Here is a 19,939-nt window from a genome sequence, read left to right as displayed (position 1 = left end):
GGGAATGAATAGATGGGTAGATGAATTGACAACTGTGAAATAGCAGACAGCCTGGGGACATTCCCCCTCCTCTCCATCCTCTCCCAGGTCTAGCACTGGGGCTAACACTCAGCCCCACAGCCCTCAGTGTCTGGGAAGCCCCTTTGAGGAGCAGGCCCTCCAACCTCTGATGTTCTGTACTTCACTTTGCCATTCCTTCAGCTCCTCAGAGGCACTATTTTCTGAAGGATTCATGTCAAAACGTGCTTGCCTCATGAATACACACAGTTCAGAAAAGCAAAAACTTGACAGAGCCACCACCTATGCAAAGGAGGTGACATGCTCCCATCCTTTCTCAGATGCCCCAGCCACTGAGAGATCATCCAAGCCACCCTGCCCAGCTGGGGAGCCACCCAGTGACAGCACTCCCTTCCTTTCCCACCTGATCTAGATGAGGTGGTGACCAAGGGCAGCTGGCAGAGGCATGCCCAAAGGCCACAGCTGGGCACTCAACTGGGTGCAGAGTGATCAGCACCAGGGGCAGGGGATAGCTGGGGTCAGCAGTGCTGAGGAGGCAGCCACTGCCCCCAGCCCCGATCAGCTCTGGCCCCACGTCAGATCCTCTGTACCCCTCGGCTGAGCTCCAGGGCTTTTCCCTCTGAGCACTGCCCAGCCACAGCTCTGGTGTTTCTGATGCAGCCTCCCCTCCATGGCCACAGCAACCCCATGCCTCTGCTCCTGGTAATCTGGAGGTCAGGCCATGCCCAACGCAGAGATCAGGAGGTTAAAAGGGGTGGCAGCCTAAGAGGCCCCTTGCCAGGGATAGCAGACGAAGTCCCTAGCCTCTGTTGTGCATGGCCAAGTGGCCACTTCCCACCCTGTGACCCCTGCTACAGGCCCCTAGGCCAGCCCCACACATAAGATGCCTGTCATCTCTGCAGAAGGAGTCAATTAATCTGCAAAATCTGGACCAGGCATGTGTGGAGGCAGCTACCTGGGGCTGGAGCAGCTCAGTCCCCAAGTGCTGTGTCAGCTGCCCCTCTCCTGGGCCTGGCAGTGTCTAAGCCCACAGCTGGGCCGAGTGGCCTCCAGGCTGGATCCATCTTGGGCACTCAGGTCAGCTCAGGGCAGCAGTAGAGGCTCAGGACCCTCTTGGTCTCCACCATTCCCAACCATGCTCCCTGGGTGCTGGGAACTAGATTGCAGGGCCCCAGCCACCATCTGGTGTCACCCAGGCAGGGAGCTGGAGCCAAGGCACTCAGGAGGCCGTCCTCCCTCCCACAGCCTGCTCCCCACTCTGTGGGCTTGGCTCAGCATTCTCCAATTTCAGAAACCCAACAACTGCACTGGAGCCAAGGCCCTGTGGTCCATACACAGACTCCTCCTGGTTGGAAATGACTTCCCAACCAAGGCTGGGACTCTCTTGTGCTGTGCCCCCACCAAGGTCTGCAATGGCCCCAGGAGGCCCCTGCCCCACCTTCTCTCCTTGGACCACCTCAGTCAGGCCAGATAGCAGCAGGACACATGTTACTTGGCGCAGGCCCTCAAGGCCACTGGTGTCTGCTCTGTGCTGTCCCTGCTACCAAACATGGCTGGAACTTCATTCAACCCCTCCATGGAAGAGTGAGGCTGCAGAGCCCATGGAAAGGCAGGGTGTTCCTTAGGCCACATTACAAGGTAGGCTGGCCTTAGGGTACTGGCTTAAAGGACAAGGACTGTCACCTGCCTGCCTCCCCCTGAGTGCCAGGCACTTGGAAGGCTGTTGCTGGGAATATCATTGTCCTCCTGCTCTGGGTCTGTGGCTTCCACCACACTGTATGCCTTCTTCTCCCTCTCCATGGCCTCGATGGGCAAGGTTTTGGGGGTAACTTACAGCCCTGTCCCTTGGACTTCTGTGACCTGCTTTCTGCCTACTGGGGATCTCTGCCAGCACCAGCTTCCGGGGGAGGTAAGGTAAACTCAGACTGCTGCCAGCCTGGCTGTGTCTCTCACCTGCTTATTGTGTGGGCCCCAATGGTGCCTACCTGGCAAAGCAGAGCTGACCTCTAAGGGGACCCTCAGATGGGATGAGGGTGTGGCCTTAGTTCCATGGGGGGTCTCTCAGGCGTCAGGCTTCTTCCCCCCAGGGGGAGACAGTGAAGGGCCTGGGGCATTGGGCCGGGTAGCGGAAGGGAACAGTGGCTGTGCAGACCCTTTTCCTGGACCAAATGTTTACTCCCACAGAACATGCTGGGAAACTTGGCAGCCCAGTTCTGGTTCTGGTGACCCCCACACCAGTTTGGCCCAAAGAGAACCCTCAGCTTTGTGCCCCAGGGACACCCAATACCTTCCTTTTTTCCTCCCCACCCAACCAGAATGTACTGGCTGCTGAGAGTAAAAATAGAAGCTGACACCTCCTGGACGCAGAGGGAGGACCTTTCCTCTTCTCCAAGCACATCCTCTGCATCCTGAACTCCTTCAGCCTCCTCCTCTGGCCATTCCTATACTTTGTTAAATGCCTGTATGGGCACAGCTCCCTAGCCCCACACACACCCCTCACACTCCAGCCACCCAGCCCCTGGCCAATGGGCTGCTGGGAAGATCAAATGTCACTAAACAGGGAGGTATGAGCTGAGCACCAGTGCCTGCAGCTGGTCCTGTACACAGGGAGCTCAAGCTCTTCTCACACCCACCCCTCAGGTCCTTATGGGCAGAAGCAGTCACCCAGGGCTGGGGCCGACAGGGCCTCCTGCATGTGGGTGGATGGCCCCTCTTTCCAGGGACACTCTGGGGTCCTGGGGCACTGAGGTCCAAGGCCCTTGTGGTTCTGAGCATCTCAACTTGAAGCATCATGGTTCAGAGCCCCAGGTGGCTGCTTCAGGGTCTGGAGAGTGCAATTCAGACACAGTAGTGTCATGGCCTCAGCACCAGGAGGATGCAGAAGAAGGTGGAGTGTGGGATACTGGGGGTGGGGAAATTGATGCTCAGGGAAGCCCAGTACTAAGGAGTGGCCTGAGGCAGGAAGCAGGGAGGTACGGGCTGTGAGTGGCATGGGAGAGGTCACACAGGAGCTCTGCCAGGGCTTAGTTTGCCAGCTAGTGGCTGCCATGCAGACAGACATTTGCCCAGGCTAGTCCTGGCCTTGCCATGCTGTTCTTGCAGCCTTGGCCTCTAAAACCACTATTTTGTAGAGGCGAAAACAAGGACAGGAGGGCAGGGGTTCATGTATGGCCAGCTGAGTGCATCAGGGTGAGGGCATCTAAAGCCCATGAAGCCTTGGGGGCTAGCATCTGGAGGTGCAGGACAAAAGTGGACAAGGGCTGCACTGGGGTAAGATGGGGCATGAGTGAGGGGCTGGGCTTCATAACTTCCCACTGGCTGGAGGTTGGAGGAGCTGGCACTTCTAACAGTCCCCACCCCTCTCACTGCCCTGGACACAGTCCCCCCTGACTTGTGCTATCTGATCACGGGCTTGGCCACCCCTCCTGAAGTCCATGGGGAGACAAGGGGCAAGGCAAAGGCTGGGTGGACAACAGGTCAATGGTCATGGTCAGCACCACAGAAAGCAAGGGGCAGTGGCTCCTGCATCCCCACCCTGTCCTGGCCCCGTCACCTCTGAAGGAGTGAAGGGTGATGCATGTGCCCAAGGAACCTAACGGCAAAGGTTACTTTTAAGCAGCCCCCCTGAGACAGGCCCTTGCTGGACACCTACTTTGCTCTTCAATTATTGAAATGTCATCCTATATCCCCAGCCCCACCCAACAACAGGGGTGATGACACAGACCACACTAGGGGGAACAGAGAAGCCTTGTGTTGTTTCCAGGCACCCAGCAGAAAAGCAGGTGCCTCTGTTTTCCCATTTGGAGAGTGGGTCTTTGCCACCTCATTTTGGGAGGCCTTGAGGTCACCATGACTGGGGGTATAGGGGCATCCATGTGACTCTGGCTGGGGGCACAGGAGGCAAATATGAGGAGCTAGGGAGGGCCAGGTTGCCTGAGTTTGAGGGGGCCACTGAGGGCCAAGAAGGGCTGAACTGTCAAACCCACTTCACCTACGTCTTCGGTTTCTGAGCAGAAATGTCTTGCCTGTTTCTGGACAACTCAGCTGCCACTAGCTCCTTATAAATTACCCACTGCAGCTGAGGGCCACGTGGTGCACATCTTGGGACTCTCAACAGGTGTCATACCCAGCAGTGGGCACAGCAGGGTGGGTCCAGTCTCCCATCCCTTTCTTAACTGACCCTCCTCTCTACAGAGGATGGCCCTAGAGGAGGTTGTGGGATTTGGGGCCTGAACCAGCTGGGACACAGCACCAAGGTCAAAGATAAGTGCAAGGGGCCAGTCGGCAGCCTGGGGCTGGGTCATGCCAGGGACATGGGCAATGCTGGCTAGTGGGGTTGAGGACTGAGGAGAGCCTTGCCCAGCCGCAGCAGTTACAGCAGGCTTTACCTGAGGGGTAGCAGTCTCAGGAAAACATTCCAGGATAGGAAAAAGCTGCCACCATTGCCTGGAAGATAGCTATCTGCTGGGTAATTTTGCATGGAACTTAAGTTGCTCTGGGAAAATTAACACCCTTGACAGAGGGTTTGGAAAATTGTTCTTACCTCAGGAATGCAATGTAGGTGCACTTTTAGCTGATGAACGTGTGTTTTTCTTATACAACACTTGCAGGGGGGTACCGTAACTATTGTCTTCCAGTGATCTGTACTGCGTTGTTATGAACTTTGTTTTCTAAAACCTCAGCCATCATGCCAGTGCAGATATTCAGAGCCTCCCCAGGCCCGGCCCTGGTGCACATGGTAGCCTGCTCACAGAGAGGCAGTCTCTGGTATGCTGACCTGGCATGACCGCCACACTCCAGCATAGGGCAGCTTGAACTCCCAGGCAAGACTTGACTTTTCTTTGCCTTTAAGGGGAATCTATGGTGCCCCTCAACAGGTCTACTGGACACCATTTTCAGGCTTGCCATCACCACAAATGACCTCTTAAAGATTGTCTCAACCTCATCTTCACCAGTGAGATGCCAGTCTGAAAGTGTGAGAACACTGCTCCACCTCGGACTTGCCTTTGTCGTGTTTCCTGTCTTTCCCAGATAGCTGCTATGAGGCCCAGGATGAAGGGAGGATTTGAGGACAAGAGCTTAGCCATATTTTGCTGACATCCATGTCTGGTGTGTCAGGTATGATTCTATCAACCAAAGAACTCTCAACAACACACCAGACTATATTCCAATCCCAATGGGACCCATTTCATGCCCACAGCCTCTTTCAAGAATGGAGTCCGAAGAGCAGTCCAGCAACCACCTCACAGTCTCAAAACGCCTCCTCCTCCAGGGGGACTTGACCACGGAGACAGCCTGAAGGGGCTCTGAGGTTGGTAATTTTGAGGTTCTGCAGTGGGTTTTTTCAGGCAGTCATTTTTCCAATACAAGGCCATCTCTCGCTGTACCATTTTTCTTGGCTTAGGCATGCTGAGATCTCTGAAAACCAGGTGCTGGAGCCTGCCTCAAGAACTTGCATGCACAAGTCTTAGGGCACCAGGTCTGATTATGAGCTATGGCTAGTGCCACAATGAATGTCACCATTGCATAGTGACAAGTCCCTGCAGCTTGGCTTAGAAGGAGAACTTGGGGGAGTTGTGTCGCTGGTGGATTATCACCTGTCTCCTGTGTAGGATCCATGGGAGAGTTTAATGATCCTAGGAGAGGAGAGATGTGAGTTAGATTGAAGAAACATCAAGCACAGCCTCAGGAATAAACCGTGAAGTCCCTTAGGATCTAAAAGGATCTGCAGGATTCCGTAGGCCTGCCTAGATGTTGTAGGGCTGAGTCTATTTGAAACTTGCCCCACTGAGATTTCAAGGTACAGCCCGCTTGTTTTCCCCAGGGTTGCTCTCACCCAGGTGAAGCTTTCTTCAGAACCACACAGCCTCAGGAGCTGCCAGGCTGTGTGTTTCTGTAAGAGTGTTGCGAGTGTTGGATGTGCATTTCTGTGTGTGGCATTGTGTTTGTGTGTGTGTGTGTGTGTGTGTGGCCGTGTGCCTGTCAGTGGAGTCTGTTTAAAGGAATGTGGCTAATGCACTTCAGCACTTTTTTTTTTTTTTTCATTTTGAGTTTCCCAACATTCTGGTGGCCTGTCGGTGTGGCTCTGCTTGGGCTGTGGGTCTCCATTTTCTTTATTTTTCTGTGGCTCATTAATCTGCAGTTAAGTGGAAGATGGGTTGAGATGCATCGGCATCCAAATCACCTTCCCCTGAAAGAAAAAGTCACTCTTCTAGAAAGAAGAGGAGCCACACCACACCAAAAACTGGACATCTCCAGGGTTTCATTATCCTGTGGCCAACCCTGGAAGAGACACTTAATAAAAGTCCTATCCTCAGTGCCCCTTGAATTTACATCAAATTTTGTCCCTAGCCAAGCAAGTGCTTCAAATCATCAGGGGGCACTCCTCCATCATCTTGGGATTTCACCCTGGGCCATGGACTGTGAGCAGCAGCAAGGTCAAATAGGGATGAGGATACAATCCTGTGAGGCATGGATGTGGTCCTGCAACTTAACTTGCAAAAAAAAAAAAAAAAATGCAGACAGATGACAGAGAAGATGCTTTCCACACCATCCCCACTTTCTCTTAACTCCACAAGCAGTCCACATCATGACCTGGTGTTCAGCTGGGAATACTCCAACTTGCAAGAAATATTTGGAGTGTAAATTGGGGCCACCCTGGCAAACTCCTGATATCGGGGCTTTCATACCTGGAGCCAAATGGGAATAGAATGGATTGATGCTCTGTGGAATGTGGCCTCTACACTTTCCTATTCTTTTTCTGACTTTCATGTTCCTCATCAGACTAGGGTTTCCTGGGTCTGGCTCAAGGACTTCTACACTAAATGTTTTTCACTTCATGGAGAACAACCCTCATAGGAATCAATTTTGTGAGTGTTTCCTTCTAAATACTGTCACTTTTTAATGACTGGGCAGCTTTGATAGTTTTAATACTGTGAAGTCCTATTACAGCCACCAACCAGGAAACTTGTTCTCCCAGTTCCATCAGAGGGCTGCATGATTCCTTTAGGATAAGAAGCAGGCAGCCATGTCTGGCTTTTCCCTGGTAGTCTAGCCTCTGTTTCTTTTCATCTGCACGGGCTTCTCATTGTGGAGGGGTCTCTTTTTGGGATGTTTCCAGATGGGATAGCCTCTCACCACAGGTTATTTAGCTGACAGAGTTTTCAGAGAGCAAAAAGGACTTTGGGTAGGGTGGCTGCATTCCAGGTTTTGGCTCTTTGTCTCTTTGTAGGGGCTGAGGTGGTTTGCACTTTGCAGGAGGCTTTAGGTTCCTCTGATAGAAATCTTTGAACATTGCTTGGACTCCAGCACAAGGCAGCTCTTTCCCTTAGGTGAGCCGTGATTTTAATTTGTTTCCATGAGGAATCCACAGTGCCCCCCAACATCAATAGTGGACTCCTTTTCAGGATTGCCATCACCACAGACATCCTCTGAGACACTGTTTGAATTTCATCTTCACACATGAGAGGCCAGTCTGAGGTGTGAGAACACTGCTTCACCTTGGACTTGCCTTTGTAGTGGTTACTGCCTTTCCTAGGGAGCTCTTGCGAGGCATAGGATGAAGGGAGGCAGTGAAGTCAAGGGCCTGGCCATCTTTCACTGACACCAGTCTCTGGAGTCTCAGGTATGATTCCATCAATGAAAGACCCCTCAGCAACTCACCAGAATATATTGCAAACCCCATGGGACCTGATTATTATACACAGCTTCTTTTGCGAATGGAGCCAGAAGAGCAGTTACCAGCCATGACCTCACAGTCTTGAAACACCTTCTCCTCCAGCACACCCTGACCACAGAGATGGCCCAAAGGGGCCCTATGTTCAAGAGTTTTCAGGTTCTCACAGGGATTTTCATAGGCAGCATTTTTCCTGATACCAGGCACGCACTGCCTGTACCATTTTCCTCTGCTTAGGCTGGCTGACAGCTCAGCTGGGCACCTAAGTCTCTGTTGCGAATGCACATACGCTCATTCAGGGCACCAGGCCTGAGCTGTTATCTCTGCCTAGCATCACAATAAATGCCTCCATTCCCTAGCCACAAGTCCCTGCGGCTTTATGGAGGAGACCTCTGTGGAGGTGCCTTGGCAGTGGGCTCCCTCCTGTCTTCTCTGTGTATCCAAGGGATAGTCTCATGATTCTAGGAGAGGTCAGATATGAGCTAGACTGAAGAAACTTAAAACACAGCCCAAGGAATAAAATGCCAAATCCCTAAAGATCCAAAAGGATCTGAAGGATGTCTCAGGCCTACCTAGATAAGGTAGGGGTGAGTCTTTTTGAACCTTGCCCCACTGTGATTTCTAGGTACAGCCCATGTGTTCCCTGAGTGTGCTCTCTCTCAGGTGGGACTTTCTGGAGAACCATGCATCCTCAGAAGGGCTGTGTGTTTCTGTGGGAGTATTGCAAGTGTTGGATGTCTGCCTGTGTGTGTGGGTTTGTGTGTGTGTGTGTGTGTGCACGTGTGTATGCCTGTAAGATGAGTCTGCTTAAAAAAATGTGGCTAAGGCACTGCAGCTCTTCTTTTTTTTATTTTTTGATTCTCCCAAGCTTCTGATGGTCTATCTCTGTGGCTTGCTTGTGATGTAGGGCTCAACATTCTTTATTCTTCTGTGGATCATTAATTTATAGTGAATCGGAAGGCTGGCTGAGACCTGTGAGGGTCCAAATAACCTCCTCCTGCAAAAAAAAAAAAAAAAAGCCACTTTTCCAGAAAGAGCAGCACACCACACCCATGAACAGACATCTCCTAGTGTTTTCTTCTACTGCAGCCAATCTGCAGAGAGACAGTAGCAATCCTGTCCACAAGGCCCCTTGAATTTATGTCAAATTTGGTTCTCAGCCAAGTAGGAGCTTCATGTCATGAGGGAGCACTCCCCCATTGTCTTGGGATTTCATTCTGGGACAGAGTGTGAGCAGGAGTAAAGTCAGATAGGGGTGAGGATACAAGCTGGTGAGGGGTGGATGGCATCCGGCATGTTCATTTGCAAAAAGGTGAACAGCGATGACACAGAAGGTACTTCCAACATCATCCCCACATTTTCTTAGCTGTCCAAGCAGTCCACACCGTGACCCAGTGTTCAGGTGATAGTACTCCAACATGCGGGGAACATTTGGAGTGCAAAATGGGGCCATATTGGAAAACTCCATATTTGAGATCTTTCATACCCAGAGCCAAATGGGAGTTGAGTGGATTCATGCTGGGTGGTATGTGGCCTCGACACTTACCTCTTTTTTTCATGACTTCTGTGTTCCATGTTGACCTATGGTTTCCTGGGTCTGGCTCAACGTCTTCCACACTAAACATTTCCCAGTTCATGCAGGACAACCCTGATGGCAATCCATTGCTTGAGTGTTTCCTTGTAAACACTGTCACATTTTAATAACTGGACAGCTGATATACTTTTAATACAGAAAATGCCCATTACAGGCACCAGCAGGAAACTCTTGTTCTCCCACTTCTATCGGTTGCAGCCTGTGGGATGAGTAGCAGGCAGTCATATCTGCCTTCTGACAGGTAATCTAGGTTCTGTTTCATTTCATCTGGACCTCCTTTCTCATTGTGGAGGGGTCATTCATTGGGTTGTTGCTGGATGGGACTGCCTCTCACCACAGATCTTTTGGCTGCAGGGATTTCAGGGGGTAACAGAAATTTTGGGCAGGCTAGTTGTGCTCCAGGTTGTGGCTTGTGTTCTTGTTGTGGGGGCTGAGGTTGTTTGCACTTTGCAGGAGAATTTTGCATCACCTAACAGTAATCTTTGAACATTGCTTGGACTCCAGCAAAAGTCACCTCATTTTCTCAGACAAGCCTTGATTTTTCTTTGCTCTCATGGAGTGTCCACAGTGGCCCTCAGCAGCACTACTGTACACCCTTTTCAGGCTTGTAGTGGACACAAACGGCCTCTGAGACACTGTCTCAACCTCATCTGCAGCCGTGTGAGGCCAGTTCTAGATGTGAGAACACTGCTTCACCTTGGATTTGCTTTTGCTGTGGCTCCTGCCTTTTTCAGAGAGCCCCTGCAAGGTCCAAGATGATGGGAGGCAGTGAGGTCAAGCACCTGGCCATCTTTCTCTGACACTTGCCTCTTGGGTCTCAGGCATGATTCTATTATCCAAAGACCCCTCAGCAACTCACCAGATTATATTGCAAACCCCATGGGGCAGATTCTGGCCCAAAGCTTCTTTCAGGAATGGAGTCAAAAGAGTAGTTTTCAGCCACCACCTCACTGTCTTGAAATGTCTCCTCCTCCAGAGGGAACTGACTATGCAGACCACCCAAAAGGTCCCTCAGGTCTAAATTTTATAATCCGGCAGTAGATTGTCACAGGCAGGCTTTTTCCCAATATGAAGCCTTTTCTGCCTGTACCATTTTCATCTGATTAGGCAGACTGATAGCTCCTCTGATACCCAGGTGCCAGAGCCTGCCTCACAAATACACATGCACTAGTCTCAGGGAACCAGGCCTGAGCTGTGGGCTTTGGCTATCCTCACGATGAATGCTACTGTTTCCTAGCCACAAGTCCCTGTGGCTTGGCAAAAAAGGAGACCTCCGTGGAGGTGTGTAGGCAGAGGAGTCTAGCCTGTCTTCTCTGTGGGATCCACAGGATAGTCTCATGATCATAGGAGAGGGCAGACATGAGCCAGACTGAGGAAACATCAAGCAGAGCCCCAGCAATAAACTGCAACATCCCTAAGGATTCCAAAGTATGTGCAAAATGCCTCGGGCCTGCCTAGACATTGTAGGGCTTAGTCTTTGGTTGTGGGATGGGGGATGGAGGAGGGGGGAGGGATAGCATTAGGAGATATACGTAATGCTAAATGATGAGTTAATGGGTGAAGCACAACAGCATGACACATGTATACATATGTAACAAACCTGCACATTGTGCACATGTACCCTAAAACTTAAAGTATAATAATAATAAAAGAAAAAAATAAAAAGACTTATCCCACTGATTTCTAGGTTCAGTCTGTCGGTATTCCCTGGGGTTGCTCTCTCCCAGGTGGGGCTTCCTGCAGAACCCTGCAGCCTTATGAGCTGCCGGGCTGTTTGTTTCTGTAGGAGTGTTGCTAGTGTTGGATATCTCCATGTGGGTGTGGATTTGTGTGTTTGTGTGTGTGTGTGTGTATGCTTGTAAGTGGAGTCTGCAAATAGGAATGTGGCTAATGCACTGCAGCTCTTTTTTTTTTTTTTTTTCAGTCTCTAAACCTTTTGGTGGCCTCCCTTTGTGGCTCTGCTTGGGCTGTGGGGCACCATGTTCTTTATTTTTCTGTGGATCATGAGTCTGCAGTGAATTGGGAGTCTGGCCAGTACCCTCCAGGGACCAAATATCTTCCCTCTGCAAAAAAAAAAAAAAAAAAAAAAAAAAAAAAATCCACCTTCTACAAAGAAGAGGAACACATCACACCCAAGAACAGACATCTCCTTGTGTTTCATTGTCCTGCGGACAAGACAGGGAGAGGCACTAGCAGTTTTGTTTGCAGTGCGTCTTGAATTTACCTCAAATTCAGTTCCCAGGTAAGCAAGTGCTTCAAGTCATGAGGGAGCAATCCTTCATCATTTTGGTATTTCATTCTGGGACATAGGGTGTGAGCAACAATAACGTCAGATAGGGGTGAGGATACAATCTGGTAAGGTGTGGATGGGGTCCTGCACATTCACCTGCAAAAAAATTGAAGACAGATGACACACAAGGTGCTTCCAACTGCATACCGACATTCCCTTAATTGAACAAGCAATCCACACCATGGCCCGGTGTTCAGGTGGGAGTACTCCAACATGCAGGAGGCATTTGGAGTGCAAACTTGTTTGGATACTAGGCCAGCTCTGCCTATATCATTTTCATCTGCCTAGGCAGGCTAACTGCTCTGACAGCCTGGCACCCAATCCTGCCCCACCAATGTGCATGTGCAAGTCTCAGGGCACCAGGTCTGATTGTAAGCTCTGGCTAGTGTCACAGTGAATGTCATTTTTGCCTAGCAACAAGTTCCTGTGGCTTGGTGGAGAAGAAAACCTCCGTGGAGGTGCGTCAGCATTGGAGTCTGGCCTGTCTTCTCTGTGGGATTCACGGGATAGTCCCATGATCCTAGGAGAGGGCATATGTGAGCCAGCCTGAAGAAACCTCAAGCAGAGCTCTAAGAAGAAGCTGCAAAATTCCTAACGTTCCAAAGGGATCTGCAGGATTCCTCATGGCTGCCTAGATGTTGTAGGAGTGTCCTTTTCAAACTTGCCTCACTGTAATTTCCAGTTACAGAGCGCCTGTGTTCCCTGAGGTTGATGTCTCCCTGGTGGGGTTTCCTGCAGAACCACACAGACTTAGGGGCTGTGTGTTTCTTTGAAATTGTTGCGAGTGTTGGATGTCTGCGTGTGTGTGTGTGGCATTGTGTGTGTGTGTGTGCCTTAAGTGGATCTACTTAAAGGAGTGTGGTTAACACACTCAGCTCTTTTTTTTTTTTTTAAGTTGCACAATGTTCTGGTGGTCTGTCTGTGTGGCTCTGCCTGGGCTGTGGGGCTCTATGTTTTTTGTTTTTCTATGGACTATGATCCACAGTGAATTGGGAGGTGGGTCAAGACCTGCCGGCATCCAAATAACCTCCCTTGGCAAAAAAAAAAGCCACACTTCCAGACAGAAGAGGAGCACACCACACCAATAAACAGACATCTTTCAGTGTTTCATTTTCCTGAGGCCAACTCAGGGAGAGTCACTAGCAGTCCTTCTGCAGGGCTCCTTGTATTTGCCTCAAATTCAGTAGGTAGCCTGGCAGGTGCTTCATGTCATGAGGTGGCACTCCTCTATCGTGTTGGGATTTCATCCTGGGACATACAGTGTGAGCAGCAATAGGGTAAGATAAAGGTGAGAATACAATCTTGTGAGGGATCAATGTGGTCCCCCAACTACAAATGAAAAAAAAAAAAAATAAAGACAGATGACACAGAAGGTGCTTCCAACTCCATCCCCACAATCCGTCAATCGCCCAAGCAGTGCACAACATGGCTGTGTATTCAGATGGCAGAGCCCCAACCGACGAGGAATATTCGGAGTGCAAATTAAGGTCAAGTTGGCAAACTGCTGATTTGGGGGTTTTCATACCCTGCACCCAACGGCAGTGGAATTGATTAATTCTGGAAGACATGTAGCCTCCAGAGCTGCCTCTTCTTTTCCTGACTTCCAAGTTCCTCATTGGCCTAGGATTTCCTGGGTCTGCCTCTATGTCTTCCACACTAAAGTTTCTTAGGTCATGGAGAATGACCCTTATGGAAATCCATTGCTTGAGTAGAGGTACAGGTGGGTTGTACCTAGAAATTACAGCGGAACAAGTTTCAAAAAGACTCACCCGTAAAAGATGTCGGAGGCCAGAGGCATCCTTCAGATCCTTTATGATTCTTAGGGATTTCGCGGTTTATTCTTGGGCTGTGCTTGATGTGCCTTCAGAGTGGCTCTCCTCTGCCCTCTGCTGGGCTCATGGTACTATCCTGGGGCTCCCACAGAGAAGAGAGGTGAGAGCTCACTACCGACGCACCTCAATGGAGGTTTCGTTTTCCACAAAGCTGCAGGGATTTTCCCTAGGCAATGATGGTCTTCATTGTGATGCTAGTCAGAATGCACAGCTCACGCCTGGTGACCTGAGAGTAGCGCATGCACATCCGCCAGACAGGCACGGACGCTAGGCTGCCAGACCTGTCAGCTTGCCTAAGAAGAGGAAAATAGTACAAGCAGAGCTGGCCTGGTATCAGAAAAAATGGCTGTCTGAGATAACCCAGAGCAAGACCATACAATTTTGACAGTAGAGACCCTTTGGGTCCTCTCCGTGGCTGGGTCCCACCGGAGAAGGAGGCGTTTTTGGACGTGAGGTGGTCACTGGAAACTGCTCCTCTGACTCCATTCCCAAAAGAGGCTGTGTGCAAGATTCAGGTCCCATGGAAATTAGAATATAGTCTGGTGAGCTGTTAAGGGGTCTTTGGGTGGTGCAGTCATACCTGAGAAACCAGAGGCAGGTGTCAGTGAATGATGGCCAGACCCTTGGCCTCACTGCCTCCCATCACACTGGGACTCACAGGGGCTCCCTAGCAAAGGCACGAATCATGAAAAAAGCAAGTCTAAGATAGAGCAGTGGTCTCACACCTTGAACTGACCTTTACTGGGTTCAGATAAAGTTGAGATAGTCTCTCAGAGGCCAAGTGTGATATTTGCAAGCCTAAAAAGAGTTTCCAGTAGTGCTATTGAAGGGGCACCATGGACCCACATTGAAAACAAAGAAAATTCAAGGCTCACCTGAGAGAATGAGGTGACTTTTGCTGGAGTCCAAGCAACACTCAAAGATTCCTGTCACAGGACCCAAAAGCCTCCTGAAAATTGCAAACAGACTCAGCTGCAACAAAGAGATGATGACCCACAAGCCGGAGTGCAGCTAGGCTACTTGAAGTCTCTTTTCCTCCCTGAAATCCCTGGCAGCCAAAAGATCTGTGGCAAGAGGCAGTCCTATCCAGAAACAGCCCAATAAAAGTCCCCCCCCACAATGAGAAAGGGCATGCAGATGAATAAAATAGAGCCTAGGTTACCAGGCAAAAGCTAGAAATGACTGCCTGCTTCTCATTCCAGAGGAATGGTGCAGCCCTCTGATAGAAGTGGTAGAACAACAGTTTCCTTGCTGGTGGCTGCAATGGGAATTTATGGTTTTAAAAGTATCACACATGCTCTGTCATTAAAATGTGACAGTGTTTAGAAGGAAACATTCAGGCAATGGATTCCCATGAGGGTCATCCTCTGTGAACTGGGAATTGTTCAGTGTGGAAGACATTGAGCCAGACCCAGGAAACCCTGGGCCAATGAGGAACATGGAAGTCAGAAAAGAAGAGGCAAGTATGGAGGCCAAATCCCACCTAACATCCCATTTGACTCTGGGTATTAAAGCCCTCAAATTGGGAGTGTGCCAGGATGGCCCCAGTTGGCACTCCAAATATTCCCTGCATGTTGCAGTACTCCCACCTGAACACTGGATGATCATGTGGACTGCTGGTCCAATTAAGGGAATGTGGGGATGCAGCTGCAAGCACCTTCTGCGTTATCTGTCTTCAACTTTTTTGCAGGTGAATGTGCTGGACCCCATGGACCCCTCACCAGATTGTATCCTCACCCCATCTGTCCTTATTGCTGCTCACACTCTGTGTTCCATAATGAAATCACAAGATGATAGAGGAGTGGCCCCTCATGACTTTTAGCACCTGCTCAGCTGAGAACCGAATTTAAGGTAAATCCACACTGCTGTGTGGACAAGACTGACAGTGTCTCTCCCTGGGTTGGCCACAGGACAATGAAAAACTGGCTGATGTCTGTTCTTGGGTGTGGTATGCTCCTCTTCTTTCTTGAAGAGTGGATTTTTTTGCAGGGGAAGGTGATTTGGACCCTGGCAGGTCCCAGCCAGCCTCTCAATTCACTGCAGATTAATGATCCACAGAACAATAAAAAAACACGGAGCCTGAGAAAAGCAGCAGGGACAGGCCACCAAAAGGTTGAGACTCAAAAAAACAACAACAACAACAAAAAAGAGGTCTGCAGTGTGTTAGCCACATACCTTTAAGCCGACTATAATTACAGGCAAAACACACAAAGCTACACAAACACGCAGACATCCCAGACTCACAATGCTTCCTCAGAAACACACACAGACACACACGGTAACTTTTGAGGCTGCATGGTTCTGCAGGAAGCCCCACTTGGGAGAGAGCAACCCTGGGGAACAAAGGCGGGCTGTACCTAGAAATCACAGTGGGGCAATTTTCAAAAAGACTCACTCCTACAACATCAAGGCACACCTGAAGCATCCTGCAGATCCTTTTGAATCCTTAGGGATTTCCTGGTTTATTCATCAAGCTCTGATTGATGTTTCTTCAGGCTGGCTCACATCTGCCCTCTCCTAGGATTATGGGACTACCCCAAGAATACCACAGAGAAGACAGGTGAAAGTCTACTGCTGACGCACCTCCACGGAGGTCTCCTTCTCTACCAAGTCACAGGGACTTGTCGCTAAGCCAGGGGGTTATTCATTGTGACACTAGCCAGAGCTCACAGCTCAGGCCTGGTGCCCTGAGGCTAGAACATGCACATTTGCAAGGTAGCTCCCGCATGGCTGTCAGATATGTCATCCTGCCTAAGCAGAGGAAAATGGTACAGGCAGAGCCAGCTTGGTATCAGGAAAAAAGCTGTCTGCAATAACTCACCATGGGGCCCTAAAACTTTCTAACTCAGGGCCCCCTCAGGCCATCTTCATGATCTGGTACTGCTGGAGGAAGAATTGTTTTGAGACCGTGAAGTGGTTGTTCTGACTCCATTCCTGAAAGAGGCTGCATGCGAGAGTCGAGTCCCATGGAAACTGGCGTATAGTTTGTTGAGTTGTGGGGTCTTTGGATGTAGGAATCATACCTGAGACTCCAGAGGTGGGTGTAAGCCAAGTATGGACAAGCCCTTGACCTCACTGCCCCCCTTCATCCTGGGCCTCTCAAGGGCTCTCTGGGAAAGGCAGAAACCATGACAAATGCAAGTCCAAGGTGAAGTGTTGTTCTACACCTCAAACTGACCTCTCACAAGTGATGATGAAGTTGAAATAGTGTCTCAGAGACCATCTGTGGTGATTGAAAGCCTGAAAATGGTGTCCAGTAGTGCTGTTGAGTGACACTGTGGACCCCCCATTAAAGCAAAGAAAAATCAAGTCTCACCTGACAGAATGAGCTGACTTGTGCTGAAGTCCAGGCAATGTTCTAATATTCCTGTCAGAGGACTCAAAATAGTCCTTCAAAGTGCAAACAACTTCAGCCCCCAAAGCTCTGCAGCCCAAGCAGAGCCACACAGGCCACAAAAAGGTCGGCAGACTAAAAAAAAATGAAATGCTGAAGTGCGTTAGCCACATTTCTTTAAGCAGGTTACACTTACAGACAAACACACACACAATGCCTCCCACACAGGCAGAATCCAACAGTGACAACATTCCCACAGAAACACACAGCCCAGCAGCTCCTGAGGCTGCAAGGTTCTGCAGGAGGCTTCACCTGGGAGAGATCAACCCCAGGGAACACAGGCAGGTTGTACCTAGGAATTACAGAGAAGAAAGTTTCAAAAAGAGTAACCCCTACAAAGTCTAGAAAGGCCTGAAAAATCTGCAGAATTTTGATTACTTAGGGATTTTGTGGTTTATTCCTGGGGCTCTGCTTGTCATTTCTTCAGACTGGCTCATGTCTGCCCTCTCCTAAGATCGTGGGACAATCCTGTGGATTTCACAGAGAAGACAGGCCACTGCTGACTCACCTCCACAGAGGTCTCCTTCACCTCCATTCTACATGGACTTGTCGATAGGCAACTGTGACATTCATTGTGACACTAGCCAGTGCTCACAATTAGGCCTGGTGCCCTAATACTAGTGCTTTCACATTCGTGATGCAGGCTCAGGGGCCCGGTGGTCAGAGCTTTCAGCCTGCCTAAGCAGAGGAAAATGTTAGAGGCAGAGCTGGCCAAAGAAAGCCTGCCTAAGAAAACCCACTGAAGGACCCTGAAAGTCTTGATCTCAGGGCCCCTTCTGGCCCTCCTCTATGTGATTGAGTGCAGCTGGAGAAGGAGAGTTTTTCAGACTGTGAGATGGTTGCTTGAAACTGCTTTTCTGAATCCATTCCTGAAAGAGGCTGTGAGAAAAATTGGGTCAAATGGGGATTGGAATATAGTCAGGTGTGTTGTTGAGCATTCTTTGGGTGATAGAATCATAAGTGAGACCCCAGAGGAGGGTATCAGCAAAAGATGGTCGGGCTGCTGAACTCACAGCCTCCCTTCACCCTGGGCCTCACATGGGTTCTGTGGGAAAGGCAAGAACCATGACAAAGGCAAGTCCAAGTGAAGCAGTGTTCCCACACCTTGGACCAGCCTCTCAAGGGTGCAGATGAGGTTGAATCAGTGTCACAGATGCTGTCTGTGGAGATGGCAAGCTTGAAAAGTGTTTACAGTAGTACTGTTGAGGGGCACTGTGCATTCAACATAAAAGCAAAGAAAAATCAAATCTCACCTGAGAGAACAAGCTGCCTTTTGTGAGAGTCCAAGTATTGTTGAACGATTCCTGTCAGAGGACACAAAGCCTCTTGCAAAGTGCAAACCTAAGCCCCCACAACAAGATAATGAATCACATCATATAGTGAAGCCAGCCTACCCGAAGTCCCTTTTGCATCTAAAATCTCTGGCAGCTAAATAGTCTGTCAAGACGCAGTCCCATCCAGCAATAGTCCATTGAAAGAGCCCCTCCACAGTGAGAAGGCAGTGCAGATGAAATGAAACAAAGGTTAGATTACCAGACAAAAGCCAGACATAGCTGCCTGCTTTTTCATCCTACAGGAAGCATGCAATCCTTTAATAAAAGTGGAAGAACAAGAGGTTTCTTGGTGGTGGCTGTTAAGGGAATTTACTGATTTAAAAGTATCAACACTGCCCAGTCATAAAAGTGTGACAGTGTTTAAAAGGAAACACTCTCACAATACATTCCCATAAAGGTTGCTCTATGTGAACTGAAAAACATTTAGGGAAGAAGTCGTTGAGCCAGTCTCAGGATACCACAGGCCAATGAGCAACATGGAAGTCAGGAAAAGAAGAGGCAAGTGTGGAGGCCACCTCCCATGCAGCATGAATCCATTCCACTCCCATTTGGCTCCGTGCATGAAAGCTCTCATATCAGGAGTTTGTCAGGATGGCCCCAATTTGCACCTGGTCCAAGGTGTGGGAACACTGCTTCACTTGGACTTGCCTTTGTCATGGTTCTTGCCTTTCCCACAGAACCCATGTGAGGCCCAGGATGAAGGGAGGCTGTGAGTTCAGCAGCCCGACCATCTTTTGCTGATACCCTCCTCTGGGATCTCACTTATGATTCTATCTCCCAAAGAATGCTCAACAACACACCTGACTATATTCCAATCCCCATTTGACCCAAATATTCCTTGCACTTTGGAGTACTTTCAGTGGAACATTGGACGATGGTGTGGACTGCTTGGGCAGTTAAAGAATGCGGGGATGGAGTTAGAAGCACATTCTGTGTCATCTGTCTTAATTTTTATTTTTTATTTTTTTGCACGTGAAGTTGCAGGACCCCATCCACCCTTCGTCAGATTGTATCCTCACACCTCTCTGACCTTACTGCTGCTCACACTCTATGGCTCAGAATAAAACCCTAAGATGATGGAGGAGTGCCCCCTCATGACATGAAGCACCTGCTCAACTGGGAACAAATTGGAGGTAAATTCAAGGGTCCTATAGACAGGACTGCTAGTGTCTCTACTTGTGTTGGCTGAAGGACAATGACACACTGAGAGATATCTGTTTTTTGGTGTGGTGTTCTCCTCTTCATTCTAGGAGAGACTTTTTCATAGGATGAGGTGACGTGGATGCCTGCAGATCTTGGCACACCTCCGAATTCACTGCAGATTCATGATCCACAGAAAAATAAAGAATGTGGTTCCCTTCACCCCAAGCAGAGCCACACAGGCAGGCCACCAAAAGTTGAGAGACTCAAAAAAAAAGTGCTAAAGTGCATTAGCCACACTCCTTTAAGCAGACTCCACTTCCAGGGGCACACACACATAAACCCAAACACGCAATGCAATACACACACAGAGACATCCAAAACTCGCAACATTCCCACAAAACACACAGCCCAGCAGCTCCTTAGACTATGTGGTTGTGCAGAAATTTCCACCTGGGAGACAGCAATCCCGAGGAACACAGGTGGGCTGTACCTAGAAACCACAGTGGGGCAAGTATCGACAAGATTCACCAATACAAAAAGACTCACCCATACAACATCTAGGCAGGCCTGAGGAATCCTGCGGATCATTTTGCATCTTCAAGGGTTTCACAGTTTATTCCTGGGGCTGTGCTTGACTTTTTTTCTGGCTGGCTCATATC

At 49.6% G+C, this 19,939-nt stretch overlaps 1 long non-coding RNA gene across 1 annotated transcript; it reads right to left on the bottom strand.

Moving 5' to 3' along the window:
- Positions 1-8,523: 8,523 nt before the first annotated feature.
- Positions 8,524-19,939, bottom strand: LOC131382468 (uncharacterized). Its single transcript, XR_009211966.1, has 4 exons — positions 19,827-19,939; positions 11,512-11,673; positions 11,221-11,350; positions 8,524-8,690 (listed from the first exon to the last, which is right to left on the bottom strand). It is a non-coding gene; the product is annotated as an uncharacterized LOC131382468 (long non-coding RNA).

The sequence above is a fragment of the Hylobates moloch genome, unplaced genomic scaffold (genome assembly GCF_009828535.3).
Source record: "Hylobates moloch isolate HMO894 unplaced genomic scaffold, HMol_V3 SCAFFOLD_25, whole genome shotgun sequence".
Taxonomy (NCBI): domain Eukaryota; kingdom Metazoa; phylum Chordata; class Mammalia; order Primates; family Hylobatidae; genus Hylobates; species Hylobates moloch.
This window is presented reverse-complemented; position numbering and strand designations above follow the sequence as displayed.